Genomic DNA, 20,396 nt, shown 5'->3' with positions numbered 1-20,396 from the left:
CTTATATTATGCTTTGGGCTTCCATTTTTTTCCAATTGCTCATTCTCCTTTATCTAAATTAGTAAATCAGATTAAAAAAGAAAGCAAACATGACACTCTTTGGGAGTCACAGATAGCTGAAGGTAATGCAGGCAAATACTAGCTAAGTGTTTTTTCCGGTGGACTTTCCATTCCTGTATGAGATCAAGAATACAGCAGTCTTATCTGGTGTGTTACCAGCAATTTTGTTTAGTAGAGGTATGCTATATGTATGCTTGTGATGTTTATATCATTTTTATATTCTTGTTTCCAGCTGCACTACCTTCTGATTTATCTTAATAAAGCTTTGGGAGACTCTCAAGTGGAGTGTAAGTAAGTATTAGATATTTTAAGTATACATTACGTAAGTATTACTGGTTGTAATCTTAAAGTGAATAAATAAAAAGTTTAACATAAACATGCATGTGTATCCATGTGTAACTACATAAACAATGACAATTTCAGGCCTCTTGGTTTTTATGCTCAGCTTGTTTGGTGAGATCAGTAATGAATGTGCAAACTTTCCCCAGGGTAGCCGAGAGCAACCTTTTCTATCTCTCCAAGAGTGTCAGTACTCCCTTTTTTAAAAACAAAGCAAAGCAAAACCACAACAAAACAGTTATTGCCAAAGATAAGCCTAACAGGCTTAAATTATAGATATACATACATGTACATATGTATATGTGTATGTTTAAAAATAAAATGAGAGCATAGAGAACATCAGCAGGCTGAGAGGTAGAGAAATGGAAATTGGCTGGCATCCAAGTAAAGAAAGGTCCAGCCACGAGAAAAAAGAAATTCTTTAAACAGGCATTTAACAAGGAGAGAGATAAAGGTTGTTCACTTAGAAGTTTTTCCTTAAATAAATGGTTGTATGGAATGAGTTGTAAAAGAAGTTAATAAAGGTCTTTCTGGTTATTAATCTGGAAAAGTATACAAGCCATAACTTTCACGTTTGGACTTTTGAAGCACTTTTATGCAAGGGGCCTGCTGGGGATCTGCATTCTTCTGCAGTCAGTATGGATGCTGAGTCATCAGGAAAGCTGGCCATTTGGTTTTTGGTTTCTAAATATAGAGGTGAGCATTTAAAGCCCTAATCTGCTAACAATGGGCACTCGTATGCAGTGTTGGTAACATGAATGATTTCATTCTTAATAGGGTTGTATCAAAACCAAGCTGTGCTTGTGTGACACATAGTCCTGAAGAGCTATGGTTTCTATAACAAAAAATTAATTTAAATTTAAAAATTATTAAAAGAAATATAGAAGAGCAACAAGTTTCAGTCTTTGATAAGCATCAGAACCCTCTCATGGTAGGTTGTGTATCTTTGCTATATGCAGAGGAGGTGGAACAAGTAGACTTTGCGGGAGGGAACATAAGAGCAACCTAAATTAAGGAAGGAAGCTTAGATTAAGCCTTAGAAGGGGTGAATTATGACTCTTTGATTGTGCTTTAGCTATTGTATTCAGGGAATAAGGAGTTTGTGGGAGTATGCCTGAAAATTTTCAGTTTGATAATAATATTATTGAATAATATTATCAGAGATTTATACTAACATCACTTTTGCAGCTGGTGTACTATACTAGCATTCAGTACCTAGATTGGTGTGGGTTTTTAAATTTCTGATGAAGTTCTGCGCACTTGGTTTGTTTGGAAACTTTGCGAAAGTAGGACCTATGACATTCAAAATGCTGTGACAGAATCAGAATTATCAGAGGCATTTTCACTTTCACTTTTGATAAATTTGTATAATTCAGTATTCAGCAGTAGGAGGTCATTCTTTATAAAGCAAGCTTTTACATTGATGGTTCAGTGTTTTATTTTGACAGCATTCTGTGCCTTCTGCATAGATCCTAGCTGAAGAGATGCTGACTGAATGCTTTGCCATCTGAAGATGTGGGACAGGTAGGGAGCAATCCTGCCTGGTCAGCAATACTATCAGTTTGGCTAAGCACGTCCCAGACCTCAGCCAGTGACTCACCCCTGGCTCATTCTGCTCAAATCTGCTGCTGCAGAGTGTGTGCAGCACAGGTGCCATCTCCCCATCCGGGTCTTCCAGGAAAGTGAGTCCTTGAACAAGCTGGGAGCTCCCACGGGTATTGTTCTGGCAGGCAAGTGTGGCCCAGGGGTGCTCCAGCGCCTAGAGCTGCTCTAACTGAAGCACATGCTTCATTATTTAGATTGCTTACAGTCCAAGTGGGCAAAACTCCTTGTAACTGAATTAAAGAAAGACTATCTGCTAAGTGGATGGCAGCAGAGGAAAGACTGTTTTGAGGAAAAATAGTTTTTTAATTTAAACTTTGTGTCTTACTTTCATCCTGAGAATACACAGTATGTTTCAAGAGCTATTTTTTGTAGGTGAAATAGCTGGGAATGGAACTCTTTACCAGGATGTAAAAAACCTGTAGCTATGTTAAGTGACAAAGCTCTGGCCATTGCATCCAGCATGCAGTGCTTTTGTACAGTGGCAGTTCATGTGCAGCTGATTCATCTGTCAAAAACCAGCCGTTACCTTACTGTAGGATGTGAGCTTCAAAATGAGGCTGTGCCCTCATTTTCTGTGAGAGCTTAAAGCAGACAAAGTTTGAAGGTTTAAAAGTTAGTCAGCCATGCATGAGTTTTAAAGCCACGACAAATTAAGAACTCATTAAATCTTGAAAATACTTGAATTTTATCAGTTTCCTTCCAGCTGGAAGGAAAGACTTTTGTTGTAAAATCAAGACTAACTTGATTTTACAACAAAAGGGGGTTTCTTGACAATGTTATAGCAGCATGATGAGAAGAATCTTTTTTTTGATTGAATGAGGGCAGAGGAGTCTCCTGGCACTAAAAAGTCTGGCCCTAGCATAATCATCTTGTCTGTTCCTCTCATGGCAGCAGGTAGGTGGAGTCAAGGTCTCTGGGCTCCAGAAGATAAATGCCTAATATGTGACCTACAAGTATATTTTTGCTGTCTGTGGTAGTTATAAAGAAAACAACAAAGTCCTGGTTTATTCCACTAGTAGAAAAAATTTTATTATCCAGCCCATTTCCTAATGTTCTTTGGAGAAGACTGAATCCTTATTTCAATTATGCAAGGTATGCTGAAGATATTAATTTGGGAATTTACTATTAGTTTCTATTATAATTATCTTTATTTTGGGTGCTGCCTTTGCACAGACTGAAAACCATGATACATGTCTTTTTCTTAATTGAACTTTTTACTGTTATTTTTCTATATTGTACCTACAACATTCCAAATACCTAGTTATTTCATGTGTTCTACCATAAATATATAATAGTGAAACAATTGGAAAAATACAGAATACAGCTGAGGTGGGACAGAGATATGGAATGAGTTATTGGTTGTCTAAAATACAGCCACAATTCCAGCTTAAACTCTTAATATTGTGTGACCAGTTACTATGTCTTGTTTGAACCTTATGTGAAAAAAGCCCCATGGAAAATGCAGCATATTTAATGTGTTCACAAAACTGCTAGGGCTTCTTTTTCCAGTTTCACTCATCCCTGTTAGTTCTGACAATGCTGCCACATGACTTGTGGTGAAATTAAATTCCCATAAAAACCCACAAGTTTGGGGTATAAAATATACTTGTGAATTCCTCTAATGAATGTGCCTTGCCATAAAGAGCCTACAGCAGCTTACTGGTCAGTGGCTATTATTATGCACAAATAAAATCCCTCTTGTGAGAACACCTCTATTATTACACTTATATTATAATATGACATGTTTTCTTTCATGTGATTCCTAGGATGACCCTGTCTCAAATTTGATGCAACAAATATTATGAGGGTTCTGACCCTCAGGAATCAAGTAAAAGTTTTGCCACAGACTTCACTTAAGACAAGATCTCATCATAAAGAAATGTCATAGTCAGATCTAGAACTGCTATGCATACCTTTTCAGGGATCTGTTAACACTTTGATGAGTGTAATATCAAGAGTTGTTGGGCTCTTTTGGCAAAATTAAAAAGAAAGATAAAGAAAAAAATGCTGCAGTTTGAGTATATCTGTACATTGCTGTGTTGTCAGACCTGCTTTTTAAATTAGTTTTTAAGTTTTTATAGGAAATGCTTTAATAAAATACTAATATGGAATGTTCTGTTTGGCAGCCACAGAAAAGAAGCAGTCCGGAGTCTGTATCTGCTCAATACAGAAAAGGCCCATAACAGAAGCAGCAGAATGGTTTAATATGAAGAAATTTGAAAAGGGAAGCTAAGCTATTCTGTATTCTCATTTATTAGACAGGGAGAGGGAACTGAAGAGTAACCTTTAAGGAACTCAAATTGCACCCGAATAATTTGCATTTAGAAAGGATGTTCCTTTCATGTTCAGTCGGTTTATTGAATCCATGCTAGATTCCTGTAAATGCTACACAGGTTTTGCATCCCCAGTATTTTACCTAGATGAAAGACTAACCTTTGGAATCTGGCTTGGCTATATTACATTTATGTTTAGTCTAATAGAGGTGAAGAAAGCCATTGAACTGCATGGCACAAATTCTCTTGGTCCTTTGGAAGCAGCTTTAACAACAATCTCACTTGGATGTTGAGAGTGACAGGAATTAACATCATTCCTGTACATAGGAACATCCTTCTACTTGAACAGCCTTCACAAATTCATGTTTCAGTAATCTACAAGGGCAGAGTGTGGTGCTGAAGGAGGAAAAACTGAATATACTTTTCATTCCTGTGAGAAATTAAAAAGAAGGCAAATTCTTTGAGTGGTAAGCAAGTCTGCCTTCATTTTGATTCTACTAGTCTGCCATAAAGAAACTTCAAACAATGCCTATTTCACTGAACAAAGATATTTTGAAAATTATTGTCTTAAGGAGCTGTGGGGTTGGTGTGAATGTGAATAGAAGTAATTTTGTTCCTTTAGCGTACAATATATGTTGACAGTAAATTCTTCCTGCAGACAGTGGTTATAAGAAGTTTTGCCTTGGGGGTTACACAAAATGCTGTATTAGAAGTATAAGAGAAACCTTGCTTTTTATGTGGGCCTTCTTAATAATACACCTATTTCAATCTCCTTCTGTTTCAGCCTTTGTGTGTAGATCTCTCAGGTATCTTGTACAGTCTTTGTGGACAAGATAATATTTAACAAGGTGCTTGAGACTTGTAATATTTTGGAATTTGTGATTTTTATGCAAAAGCAAAATCATATTGAAATCAGACAGGAATATAATTTGTCAATTATACTCAGGAAGTGCTTTGTGGAAAAATACCCAAATCAGTAATAGAGAGTAGATATTTCATATTCTATTTAATATACTTGGCATTAGACACATCAGATTGTAAGTAGCATTTTTAAGTTTATTCCTAGCAGTAAGTACTTGTTTGTATTAAGGCAGGGGGATAGTTTGGTTCTTATCCTGAAAAGCAAGAAAAAGCTAATGTCTTTGTGGACTCTGCACTCACACTGTCTTTATGGGAACTTAGCAATAACAGTGCAATTGCTCACTCAGCTGAAGTCTGGAATGTCCTGAGTTATTCTGAATGTGTGTTAGCCTCAGTTATTGGCACTCTGGTCCCCAGATGGAATTTTTTCTTCCAGTCCTCTGCAGCATTCCTTGTCAAAAGGACTACTCTTACCCTTTACCACATGATGGTAGAAGGTCTAGAGTTTGGAATGACAGTACTGAAAATTGAAAACTCCTATAAAAGAGGAATCTTAAATTTTCCAAAAAAAATTCCTATGTCATCTTTGCTTTCATTTTGTTGAATCCCATGACAAGAAACTATCCAGTAAACAGTTTACTATTGCTAAATGTCAGGGCTAAATAACAAGAGCCATGGATAAAATAACCAGCATAGTAAAGGTTGACTAAAGCCATATATAAACAAAGGCCTCTCAGACAACCTGCATATTTTTGTATGTGTCCTATCAGCTAAAAAAGGCATGGCATGGCTGCAATCCTCAAGTTCAGTACAGCTGCTAAACTAATTGGTTATGAACCTGTGTAAGAAGTTGTCCCACCCTGGTGAATAATCATCTCATCTCACCCATTGTTAACTCAGTTGGGTTAGAGTGAAGGAGATTTGGGAACATGCACAGCAGTAAGTTTGGCACTGAAGACTTGCAGAAAAGACAGAAGAATGCTGTGTATTCTCAGAGATGGAGGATACAGGTCATCTGATCGTCTGCATCTTCTGTTCTTTGCTCTACCTATTCAAAGAATAATAAATTGGTATCAGTATTCTGCTCCATTTTCTCTAAGCACTCCAATAATGAGATTTGAAGTACTTAAGAGATCTACTAAAGCTCAGAAATAAAACATCAGTCATCTAGACCAATGGACCTTTCTGCAGTAAGAGCAAAGCTTGACCATGACAGTGTTTTCCTTGGAAACAGTTCAGCCCTGTCTCAGAAACTACAGGTAAGGAAGATAAGTATCCATATTTGTGTGCATGTGTGGGTAAACCAAAATAAAAATTCCAAAACAAAGCAAGTTGACTTGCTTCTTCCCAGCTCCATGTAGAATCATAGAACCACATAGATAGCAGTTGAGTTGCTTTGTGCATGCCTGAGGTGTGGTCAGGAATCAGTATAGAAATGCATTAAAAATAGAACAGAAAAAAGAAGCTAATGTGCAGAAATGTCTTGCTGCTATTTTGTTTGCCTCTAAATGTTGTTGTAAGTAAATGAGCATGTGCAATTGGCCATGGATTATCCTTTATACTAAAGTCAATTTGGAACAAGTTTTACAGCATACTTCATCACTTCTTTGGATTTTTAAAACTTTTTAATAACTTGGCATATGAATTTATGAGTGTACTGTCGTACTGTCATCAAAAAGAAGATCAAAATAGTGACTAGAATAAGTGAAAAGGAGATAGAACTGGCACAAAATCTGTACGGAACAAAGAAGTTACCTTTATTATTCAAAGTACAACTCCCGTTGGGAACTTGCCTAGGTATCATATAAATCATGATGGAATAGGTCCTCTAATGAAGGACCATTATGATGGGAAGCAGGTAGTCTCCATTTGAAATAAAAAGCTAGGCACAATTATACTGGTTGTTAACGTGCAAGCAGCTAAAAGAGCCCTGTGTGTTATTAGGCACTTACCCTTACTACCTGAAGTGGAATTGTCTGATAGGAAAATTGGGTGGGACTTTCTGTGGAAAAAAATGCAAATTGTGTACAAAGTTGTCTGTATGAGTCTTATGGCTGATTTTAGTGGTTTAAGGTTAAGTTTTCTTGGTAATGAAAGAAGTATTTTGGCTCTTTCTGAGGACTGTAAACTTTATTAAGCACATGCATGACAAGTAATCTGATAGCAAACTATGTCTTCTTTGCCTCCCTAGTCCCTTAAATGTGTGCTGAATCCCTTCATCTGAGACAGGCATTGCTTTCACTGTTGTTGCCTATGACAGATGAATATGAATGGTGAATCTATCTTTGGAAGGCAGAAGATGAGATGCAGTGTGTTTTAGTGGTCAAGTCTGATAGACATCCTTTTTTTATGTGTCAGTATTGAGTCTTATAAAAGATTTCTCAAAGTGAAAATAAGTTTTCCTGAGAGAGAAAGATAAGAAATAAAGGATTAGTAACTCCTACTGTGAAAGTCTAGCCCTATTTCTAATGCTAGGTTAATAGTTGGTATTTGTGATCTGAAAGGCCTATGATTCTAATGAGAGATTTGCTCCTGACTTCAGGATGATCACAGTTTTACTCCTATGGAGCAGTTGGCCTTTCCTAGGAAAGCTAATGTATAAAATACAGCCTCTGCCAGCACATCATGAATGCAACATGATGGGAAGAGGATAACATTGAATGACATCCATAACCAATAATAGCTGCTATGAGCATCCTGTCCATGGGTGTACTAATGTTAGCTACCAGCTTGATTAATGACATGGAAATGCTAACTCTTTTCTCTGAATAGTGTCTGAATGCCTCCTGCCAGAGCAGTGGAGATCACCTTCTGCTGAACTTATACATATATGTGGGAATGGAGCCATTATGGGTGCTTCAGAGCATTGTGTAATAGCCTCTTCCAAATGAAGGGGGCTCTGAGGCACCATTCAGTTTTTCAGTTTGTACCTGCCTGTTTTTGTTTGCACATGTACAATCAGCTGACTCTCAGACCAAGGGGTGCCTTGTAGCTTTAAACTCAGCTGTGTAGTCTGTGTTAGGGATTTTTTCTGTCTCTATAAAACAAAAAGCAAGACTTATACTAAAGATGGCCCCAGAATTTCTTTGCAGTGATCCTCCCTGAGAAACTTGAAGTTTCTTTATCAAAAATGGGAAAACACGTGAAGAAATGTGTGTACGTGGCAGAGAGACCTTGAGAAGGCAAGAAAAGGATTTCATTGAATAATTTCCAAAAAGTAAAAAGGAATTATTTGTATCAAACCAGAGGGAAACAGTAGTGTGAGGGGACAGAGTCCTTTTGCTGTCTGAAAGTACTGGAAATTTTACTCAAGACTGGGCAGAGTTCTGCATTGTGGTATTAGATGTCAACATCCTGAGATACTCAGCTTGGCACAGTGAGACCACTTCATTGCCTCATTTCATGCTAGTGTGCTAAATATGTCCAGAACTTGGCTTTTTATTCTATGTGCAATAGATTAAATTCTCCTATTTTGACAGGGAATATCTTTAGCAGTATGCCCTGAAATGCCTTAGGGATTCAAGCTGTCCCTTAATCAATGCTGCAGACGATGCAGTTTTGATTTTTTTTCCCTCTAATATATGAACTATGACACTAGATTCATCCTGGCATACATCAGTCAGACCAGACTGAAAGCATTCAGTTAGAGCCACTTCATTACCAGCACAGAGCCAACAAATAGGGGACAATCTAAAAAAGGGGGATTGAAATATAGCATAGATGAGAAATATATCTCAAAATAAGGTCATAATGGAGGATATAAATTGCACAGCAATCCAGACAGCAACAGGACATCCTCAAAATATGCTACAGCATCTGCATACTGATACCGACTTTTACAGATATGCAACAAATACGGATTGTTTGTGAAATGAACAGCTATAGGTCAAGATGTAACATAACAGAAAAAACAACTTTGCAAATATAAATATTTATTAGTAGTGGACAGTAATTGCTTCTTACTAAAATTGGCAAGAATTATGAACCCAACCCCCTTTAGTACTTATTGGAGAATTAGAAGGCTAATGAGCGAGTGTAGCAAAAAACCCTCTTCTGCCTTCTAGAAAAATCAGCAAAGCTAGACCATAATGAAGAATACTCTAGTGTATTGAGAGCTACTGGGCTGCAGATCCACCACTAAAAATCTCCAGTGCTTGATACTGAACCAAGAAAAGAAAAATACAAAATGAAAAATCCTGCATTGGCTGAAGGACATGCAGAATTCTTCCCCATCTCTATTTGTTGCGATTGTTAATACTTGTGTGAAACACTGCTGGACTGCCATACAGCAAATTACCAGCAAGAGATTAATGTGTCTGGTTTGATCTTCGAGCTCCTTTGATAAGATGCAGGTAAGAGTTAATGTCATCTCTACATATTGTGGCATGTTTAACATCTGCTATTTCTTTCTGGGTTTGCTTGCTGTTTCAGTCCTTAACTTATGACCTTTTCTTTTTTTAATTTAGCCATTGATTACACCTCAGGATATGTGATTCATTTGAACTGCAAAATCCCTATTTCTTGTGGTACTAATAAGCATTGTGCCTAGTGAAAGCTGTAGCAGAAGAGAAAGGGAGGAGGCCTAACAGGCTTGACACTGTCTTTTGTCTGTGTTGCAGCAAGGGGAGAAGGAAAGATGTATAGTAATTGTCTTATCATCGTGCACATATATACATGTACATAAGCATTTTTAGTTGTTTATCTAATCCCTTGGATGCTTTTTCAATGCCTGTCTTAACCCTTTGTTCTTGAAGTAAGCAAGGAAAAACTATATGACAGGCATTTAATTTTTTTCTTTCTCAAGTACTGCTAGTGTCCCTTGTGCTGAGAAGAAAATGGGACTATGTGGAAAGCTAAATTTCAATTAACACATCAAAGGGCAGTTTGTGGTGTTTTGCCTATAACTAGGATTTAACTGAGTTGCAGGACTCTGGGAATTTCGTGTTTTTCTGTAGGCTCACTTACTGCATTCTTACCTCTCCTACTTTTCTGCTCTTCCTCTGCTTCTCTGAAGGGGACAGATGAAAGCAGTATGATCTTGTTGAATATGGTTCTTGCTGATGAATTAGATGAACAGCTGCTGGGAACAGTCTAGGAATACAATTTGGTGAAAAAAAGAGATGAGAAAAAAAAAATCCCTTATGATACCATTCATTCTATATGCAGTATTATACCATATTGGTGGAAAAATGGGAAGGCCTAAAACTCAATTTCACTTTGAGCTGGTTTAAAAAGAAGCAATTCTACATACATTGCAGCCACAAAAACATATATTTATAAGCACAGACTTACTTTGTAGGTAGCAACTGCACAGCTGTATGCATTTGATTTTTTGCATGCATAAGAACTTACTTTTACAGGCAAACTATTGTACTTTCCTCTCACTATTACCCAAACAGTTATGCTAATTCTTACATTATGTAGTTCATCTCTTTTCTTTGTGCTTTAAACCAGCTTGGAAGGGGAAGAAAATCCTACATTTTGGCATGCAGGACAATCAAAAATCCAATCCAGAAAATGGAAAAGTCATTGGTGTGTCAGTGTTCCTGCAATATCCTCCAGCTCACATTCTTGTATTGTAAAAACCCAGCATGCAATTGTGTGCTAAGATTGGAAATTAAAGCTAATCTCCTCAGTTGCCTTATGAGTGTTATACACCAAGTGAAGCAATAGTATTTTGCTTTCTTGTCTTGCTAGTTTAGTGAATTCTTTCAAAGTTCTTTTTCACCTAGCAGAGTCTGGGAAACACACAAAGAATTAAACACACCTGTCTACAGAAATGGGAAAGAATTACATTGATCTTGGATCAATTACCACTTAGTGTAGTTCTAATAATTTGCATATTTTGGAAAGGTTGATGGGGGTCTTGGTAATATAGAACCTGCTAAAGCCTTTGGCCATGCATCCCATATTTTGCACCAGATGTCTGTGGTTTACTGACTTGTTTTCTTTCATCCCACTGCAGGCCAGTAGTAGGAGTTGGATTCTTTTCTTGATTGGTGAGTTTAAAACAACTGAAAACCTTCTTATGTTATGTACATTTTGTAAACTACAAGCTTGGTCTGAAAACATAACCATTTTAAGAGTTTTAGGCAAGTAATTTTAAATAAATAATTTAAAATGTTATTCTGGAACAGAATTTTTTTCATGCTTAGAAAAATGGAAGAGGTCTTTTCGATAGTCATGAAAAATGGAAAAAGAAACATGCGGTTTTTAAAAATTAAATCTTATAAATAATCTAAAAGTTTAATAGTTATCATGAAGATTTCAACATAAGTGATGTTTTGGTTTCTTTAACAGGGATTGCATGAGTTCTTGGGATGGAAGTGTCACCAGATCAACTGTGACTATAGCTTGACACTCTGTGTGTCTGTGCATGTGCATAGCCTGATTGGATCTGAGGAGCAGTAACAGTGATACCTAAAGCTGCTGCAGATAAACACAGGGTTCTGGTGACAGCATCTTAAGTACAGGAGAAAAGCTCTTGTGCAGGTTATGTTTATAATACCACTATATCCCTGAGGTGCTGACAGAGCTTCATTCACAGCTTTTCTGTGAGTTGTTTTTCTGTATTTCATGTTTCACTTCTCTTTCTTGATGAAAGTCATTGATATTACTTCTCTTTAAATGATGACATTAAGAATTAACATCATAATAACTTTTAGTACCCTGGTTATTTTAAAAGAATTCAAAATCTCAATTTGACTTCTTAGTGGTTGTAAAAGGTATGTTTTGGACAATAGAATTGTATTTTAAGAAATAATGTAATTAATACAGAATAATTAATTTTGACGCATATATGTATAAAAAGCGCTAAAACTAGTTTTCTTAATTTTTTTTTAATTTTATGAATTTTTATTTTATGTGGAGGTTTTTTTTTATTTTACTAAGGCACTGGCTCCCCAGTTGTAACAGTTGTACTGCTTGATCTGTAGCAACCAAGCTAAATGAAACAGGTTCTCCAGTCATGAAATCATCGGAGTGGGGAAAAAAAAAAAAGAAAAAAAAAAAAAAAAAAAAAAAAAAAAAAAAGGAGGTCCAGTCTATCCCTGTTGTGGCAGGAAATGGGTAACTAGGTCATCCCTGACAGATGTTTGTATAGGCTGCTGTTAAAAACCACAAATGAAGGGGATTCCACAACCTCATAAATCTATTCCATCTAATCTAGACTTTAGGTTAAAAGGATTTTTTTTTTGTTGCTATTGTTTCATTTTTCATATCTAGACTACTCTTCTTTGATGCAAATTAAGCAGTTACTTGTTATAATTCAGGTGTGTACAAAGATCTGTTGATCATGACTTTATGTGTGCAACCTTTTATGCATTTTACACCAAGTCTTCCTTTTTCTGAGGAAGCAAAGCCTCATTTCTTCAACCTTTCCTTGTAAGTCACATACTCAAAATATCATTCTTGTTGATTTCATTTCAACTCCATCCAAATTGTTGAAATTGTTCTTGGAGTGCATTGCCCAAAATTGCACAGAATGCTCCAGCTGAGACCTCAGCAGCACTGAAGATTGCAAAATAATTAGGTCCTGCCTCTCACATACTGCTCACTTCCTAATACATCTTGGAACGTGAAATGCCTTTCTGCAAGATCATCATGTGGACTCATATTTAGTTTGAAATTCACTTGAACCTTCCTATCCTTCTTTGCAATCTTTTTGCCTTGTTAATGCATCATCAGGTTATGTTAATATACTCTGTCTTATTTTTCTCATTTTCAGCCTGTCTAGTATGAGCTTATTGCAGTTGTAGTTTCTCACATTATCTAAATATTTTGGATTGTGATCTGCTTACTTGTGTTTGCAACCCCCTTCCAGACTTTTTGCAAATTTTACAAGTTTACTCCTTTTTCTATTTTCCAAACTGTTCAATGAAAATTTGAGTAGAATAGGATGGATGAGAAGTCCCTGAAGGATGTTACTGCAGTGCCATCCTACTTTGCCAGAAAACCACTAAATAAATACTTTTTGGAAGAAATACTTAACTACTTGTGTGTCAACTGTTACTTGACTTTGTCTACACCATTTTTTGTATTGCAGGCAAAATTAGAGAGGACCCAACTAAAGACTTTGTTAAAGTACAGATACCACATTTACTGCTTCCTTCTTGTTCAATAGGCATGCTACCCTTTCTAGGAAGGAAATTGGAGAGGTTTGACACAATAATGATCCTAAAATTACATTTTAAATATACTATGACAGTATCTCTCAGAGATGCATAGTTATTTATGAAAGGCCAATGGCATTTTGTTTCCTAAGGCAGTGTTTTCATAATTTCTAGTCTTTTTGAACCTCTCTTGCACTTCATGAATTCTCAAAAAACCCAAACCAAAACAATGACCCCCTCCAGAACACCCTTCCCCTGCTCCCGTCCCAGAATCATGATTCAGAGATTATTTTATCTTTTAAGTGCTCCAGGGTAATTTTTAACACATTTTCCTATGGAAACACAGTTTACACAATCCCACATATGACCAGTCAGGCCCCACCATGCCTTTTGAACTTGTTGCTTACTCTCCAACTGAAGTGGTCCAAGTAGTTGTGGTCTCAGAGATGCCACATTTCTAAAGATTTTGTGAAAATAAACAGGTAAATAGAGAGCCTACCATGGCAACAAGGAATTCAGTGTAAATGAAACCCTGATATCAGGTACTGGAAAACTCACAGAATAATGTTATGAATATTCCAGCCATAAATTTCAGTCATACTTTTTGCTCTGGGCTAATGCAATCAGGAGACATGAGGATACAGGGAGGCTGGCTTTATCTACTGCTTTTGGAACTACATGTTTAAGTCAGCAAGATTGGAAACTGGCATTTCTTAATATTGCTTAACACATTCCTTCCCTTTTCTGGTCTGTGTGTCTTAGACCTTCGTTGAAATTAATTGCTTTGCATGTCTGACACCAAGATATTTTGTAGACACATTAGGCAAATAAACTTTGAATATTTCAGAATTCTTTGTGTGATGTTATTTTCTGTCTTTTACTTAGTCTTTTACTTAGATCCTTCCCTAGATTAACTCATATAGCCTCTTAGCCTTCATCCTTTGTTCCTTGTGTGAGTTTACTATTCTTTTAAATTCCTTTTTAGTAATCGGTTCTTGTTTTCACCATTTTGCATGATTCCTTCCTGTTTTTCAGTTAACCAAATAGCTCCTGATGAAGCCTTGCTGCTGCTCTCTTTCAGTGCTTACTTTTACATCAGGGTAGTCTGCTGTTGTGCCTTTAATACACTTCTTTCAGTAACTGTTGGCTCTCCTATTTCCTTATGAATTTCTTCCAAAAGATCTACCCACCCATTCATTCCGTAAGCCAAGAAAAATCCACTTTTGGAAAGCCATACTCTTTCTGTCACTCTATGCTTTCTTTGGCATCATTAATTTTATTGTTTTATGATCGGTTTCGTATTTATATCTTCCACCTTTGTCTCATTAGGAAGCATTAACTGATGAGCTAAATATGCAAAGCAGCCTTTCCTCTCTTATCTATTCAACTGTCTCAGTACCCTGAAAGAAAGGTTCTTCCAAATCTGCTGACTATGGGGCTGTTATCTTTTTTTTTTGGAGGTGTACTTGGACAGAACAAGGGGTAGGACACTGAACTGAGTGGGTGTCAGAACAGCTGGAGCAAAGCAGCTCCCCTATTCCCAGCACAGCGGGCATTGCAGAATGATGCAGCAGACCAGCTCATCCGGAGCTGGAAGGGAACAGAGGCAGAGAATCTGTAATTAGAATACTATTATTTTAGATTCTAATATTTAATTATCTGTCAGGCTTATTGTTGGTGTTTTGTGGTCAAAATTTGAAGACTTTATTCAACAATTACAAAAAACCCCAAACCAACAACCCTAAACTGGTAAGCCTGTTGCCTGAAAAAAGCATCAAGACATGCCCCATTGCTATTGGAAACCATATACATGGCTCTCTGCAAACACTGTCTGTCTCTAATGGCTTAAAATCAAAGGCAACAAAATAAGCTCCAGGCAAGACAGATACTTCAGGAAAGAAGATATAAGGTGTAAAGAGTGAGACAGAACTATGAAAGACGTGTGGGAAAGCATGAGCTTAAAAAAACACGGAGAGGAAGCCTGACAGATAAGAGGGGCCTGTTTACCTGAGAGCAGCATTGTAAAAGGAATAGCCTGAGTGTAGAAAAAAATTGCAGGGAAGAGCAGACAAGTAGATTGCAAGGGACATGGGAAGGAAAGTAATATAATAAAATGAAAACAGACAGATGGGGAGAAAGAAAATGAATGTAGCATCCATCCAGACTTTTTTTTATTTCTTCACCAGGGAACATTTTAAACCAAATTATTTTTTATTAAAATTACATAAAAAATAAGATTGTAAAGTTGTCCTTGATTCTGCCTGGAATGTAGCTAATAATCAAAGTAGCTAGAGCTGGAGTAGAAAGGAACATTTGCATGGCAAAAAAAAAAATCCCCCAAATTCCATTTAATTTTTGTGTTTGGTTTGACAGGAAGTTGTTTGCAGGCTTCTTGGAGATTTGGAACAAAAAACATTATAGCAGAGGTGGATCACTGGATCTGACTAATGGTGATGATATTAAAGGTATAATAATTGCAGTTTATGACAATTACATAAATGATAAAAATATAACTGTGTTTATGCAGTGTTTGTGTCTAGTTCTTAAATGTAGGCCTAATGTGATAACATTGTTTTCATTTTAGCTTCTCTGCATGTTGATAAGCTGGTAGGGAAGATATTTTTGCTAGTGTATTATTTATGCATGTTTTTGTTACCTTGCAACTCAAAGTTGCCAGCAAGTGCCATATTAAAAAGATTGTAAAGCATGTAGTGCAGTATATGGCTTAAGAATACAGCTCTAATTCAGCGAGTCTCAGAACTGATTTAATTGAGTTCAAAATAACTTTTTCCTATAAAGGTGTTATTGCACTAAACCAGTTTTAGAAAACTTTAACTAAACTTTTAAATCAATGTTAGTACAATTGCAACATTCCTATTTGCTCATAAATAGAAATGCTTTGTGAGAAACAGCTGCAGAAGCTGTTCCAAGCTGAGATAGTGTTCTGTCACAGCAATGCACTTGCTGCCACAGTCACGTGGCATTTTACATTGGAGTTGTGCCAAAACTGCATTCTGAATCTTCTGACCTACAGAACACAGACTGGAAGATTCTAGCCATTATCCCAACCCAGACTGGCCAGGTGCATGTTGCTCTAATCCAGGGAGTGTCCATACATGTGCTCAGCTGTATTAGGAGAAGGAAGGACAGAGTGTTGGAGCTACAAACTTCCAGCATTCACCAAGACAGAGGACAGTATTTTTTTCTGTTATGTTTTTGCAGTATATTGCATTACATCTAACCTAGAAATGTCATAAGTATATCATTTTGATGATGAAATAATTTCAGCATTTTCTACACAAGGTGCTATACCAGTGTGTCTCCTTAGTTGCAAAAATATTTTTCTACTATGCTAGTTAAATCAGATTGGCTGCTGGTGTTGGCATAGTTATAGGATTTGTGTAGGTCTTTCTATGTATGGGGTAGTGAGTGCATGTGTATACATATTTTTATGTATAAAATTCATAAATATTGGCAAATATGCAGTGAGGCATACTGTAAAAGCTTATGCTTTAAGAAAATAGTGCTACAGGTCTATTATCCAGTGCTAGGCTGACAAGGAACTAACAAAGAATTTGAAACCTCCATTTCACTGGCATCACAAATAATTGAGGGGATCAGTGAAAGGATACTATGTCTTGGTTGCTCTACTGTCTTGTGCCAAGTCCAAGGAGATGGAAGAAGCTATATGTGAAATAGATGCCAAAAGCATCAGAGGTAAAGACCCTAATGATCTCTGACTCCTGGCATTTCCCTGGTTTGTTGCTGAAAAACTGATTTAGGTTTGGAAGCATATGGTTTAGCATATAGTTTAGAGCATATAGTTTACTACTTTGCAAGGGTATTGTCATTTCTTGTAACACTTCACTTTCCTTCCCAAAAGAACCAGCCTGCTAAATCAATTTCCTCTTCTACCTCTATTTCCAATCATCTTGTGAATTGGAGGCCTTCCTTCTAATTACTGACATAATTTTAAAATGGTCTTATTTGGAACCTCTGTGTAAACATACATTATTCATGTAGTCAGTTACCTGGTGTGGTCAGTCACTACACCTTGGTATTGCACTATCTGCTGCTTGGATGAAACCTGAGCCAGCTAATAGCAAACTGACTTTGGCGGGAACAACAGAAGTAAGATATATGCAGTTGTTAACAAGATGTAATATTTGATGTCATTAGGTACAAATCTTTCATGAGGACACCAAAATGTATTTGGTGCCCATGAACAATGAAGGTCTCAGAACAGGGAAGGAACTGCCATATCTCTGTAACTTGCCCCACAGTCACAGCATGTTCTTCCTTAAGAACATATGAGATAAATTCTGGATTTTATGTGTAATGTTTGAAATGATGTGTCTTTGTTCTCTAAAGGATATAGGGGGAAATTTTGTAATTGACATTTGACCTGAGCACACAGTAATCTTTATAGATGCAAGGTAGATGTCTCCAAAGACTCCTCCTGCTGTAATCTTCCTTATTGTCACTAGTCTGACAATTAATTATTTTCTTTAAGCACCTTGCTTTGCTACCTGCCAGTTAACTCCTCTTACTTCCTAGAGATTGTGAAATTACTGTGATAAAAGTTTCTTACATAGATTAATTCCAGTGACGAAATTGAAAGCTCTTACAATTTTAATGTTTTTCAGGATTTTGTTGCCTACCTTTTTTCATCTTAGAAATAAGGAAAATTCCTTATGCTCTTCTGTTCTTCAACTGTCCTCAATTAGAGAGTTACTACTCCCATAAACATTGCCAACTTTCATTTGACACATTCTTATGAGAAAAACAGCACACAGGCTTCTTACTCCTCTCTGTTCTGATCTGAGTTTTGAGGTCCTCCTCCTTAGGAATTAGCAAAACTAAATGAGTTTTCTGAGACTTCACCTGGCCACAAGTTTTCCCATGTAGATATGTGTGTGGTACCTTATTCATTGTTATCCAGAACAATCCCACTAAAAGTTGATTCCGTCTACCTACTATCTCAAGTTATGCCTGATGTTAATGGTATGCAGTGTTCATACAAACCTTGATAACAGACTATTCTGTTCCTAAAAAACTAGAAGGCAAAGAGAAATATATAATATATATTATATTTTCAAAAAGTAATTAGTAATACTTAGTACTATTTGAGTTGGATTTCATATTTATTATTTTGGGCAGGTGATGCTGACTGACTGCTCACCACTGTGAGAGGAAGGCCATCTCTCTGGCCACTGGATCATAAAGTTTTATTGCAAAATAAAGACAGGGCATTCAAGGAAAAGCATTATGTACATTTACGATGCTATTTGATAGGGGAAGTCTTTTGAAATTTGAAATTTCTGAAAAGTACTAAGGAAGGTGTTCTCTCCTGCCATGATACTATTAAATTTGTAACACTGAAGCAATGTGGCTTACAAATAAAGGGGTACATTAAAATCAGTGTCAGCTCTCACTCAGTAAGAAAGTAGGTTTTCTGTAAACTAAAGAGAGGAATATACCCAGCTCCATATATTCTTGAAGTTATACATGTTGTCTCATCTGGAGATGATCTATATAATTCACACTCTGCTTTCAATCTCTACATCAACACCTCATGAAACCAAGAGATACAGTTCTACTTTATTACAAAATGCAGACTCAACCCATATTTTGCAGCTGATACTGTGCTCTGTAGGGAAGTCCTGCAGTATGTGCCCACTTACTCCTGGTCCCTCGATGAGGTGTGGTCTAACACATTATGAGATGGCAAAGATCTGATTATTTTTCATAGTGTTAATGAAAATATAAAAGACACTTCAGCATTTTTATAATATTTAATCTGCATGTCTGATAGAGGAAGTAATGAATGGGATCTTCTTCATGATGTTCTGTTCCCCTAATCAAAGCAAATAATGCTTTATTTGAACAAGTCTCAACTGTGTCAGTGGAATGATTTGTAGGCAACAGTTTGTAAGCAAAACTGGAAGAAAGAATGCTTGCTTATGTATGGTTTTGTAAGGATAGCAGGGGTTTGTATTAAGTGGATGCAAAGGGCTATAAATGAAGAGACAATTTCTTTCAGTTACTGCTTTACTTGGCAGATTTTAAAAGCAGCATGCTGCAGCATGATATATTTATCAGGAAACCAGGTGCATGTTCACTTATGCTATCATATGGATTGTAGGATTATGAGTATGTTTTAGTTTTTACCTAGCAAGAATATTCTATACCAGCTGCTAAGTATTAATGCAGTCAAAGTGACCTAGCACTGTTTTACTTCACTCCCAAGTATTGGAAATTACCTGATGTAATTTGCTTACATAAAGTAAAGATATAGATATATATCTATATATTAGCTGTTACTAGATATATGCCCTGGAACTGACTTGTTTATTAAGTAAACATACAAATTTTTACTTTAAGTTAATACCAAACTGCAAGGAAACTTCCAGCTATACTTGTGGGAGGTGAAGATCTTAGATAATTTCACAGATGTCACTTTAAAAGGAAGAGACAGAATTAGTAATATGTATGTTGTGCAGAGAGCTGCAATCCAACATTAGTAATCTATTCCTGTCATTCTCAAATAGAGAGGAAAGTAGGTTAGTAGATGGACAGGATGTCTCCACACAGCAACCACAAGATAAGCGCCATGCCTGAATGATGAAGATATTCTTCATATGTACAAAGTGCAATGTATCTGCAACCCGTGATTTTTTGTAAGTAATCAAAGTCATTTTTATTCCTGTTATATATATAAATAGATATATATAATATATTTACCAGTTGCACTGGTAAGTTAAAAGGCTTTGTTTCAGAAGTGACTTCCATATATCTCACATTCTCAGTCATGATTATGTTAATTTTAAGGAAGGAATAACTGCAAAAATCGGCTAAGTTTGCACTTTAGTCTCTAAACTCAAGGCAGAGAGGGACGTTTTGAAATTTGACAGGTCGGCGTTGGTGCCCACCTGGGAGCTCCAGCCTGGTGGTTGAAGCGGGTGAGGTGATGGGCCTGGTAAATGGCTCCTGCCCGACTTCCAGTTCACCCGATGGGAGCTCCCGCTCCCCAGCGAAGCGGCTTGCAGCTGACGGCCAAAGCCTTCTCTCTCCCTCGGGACATCAGCTTCTCCCGAGTGCCCCCGAGTCTCTGCTGCCACACCGTCCTGCCCCGGAGAAGAACGCC

This window comes from Geospiza fortis, unplaced genomic scaffold (assembly GCF_000277835.1).
Source record: "Geospiza fortis unplaced genomic scaffold, GeoFor_1.0 scaffold112, whole genome shotgun sequence".
NCBI lineage: Eukaryota > Metazoa > Chordata > Aves > Passeriformes > Thraupidae > Geospiza > Geospiza fortis.
The sequence above is the reverse complement of the archived record's forward strand: the minus strand, read 5'-3'. Positions refer to the sequence as shown.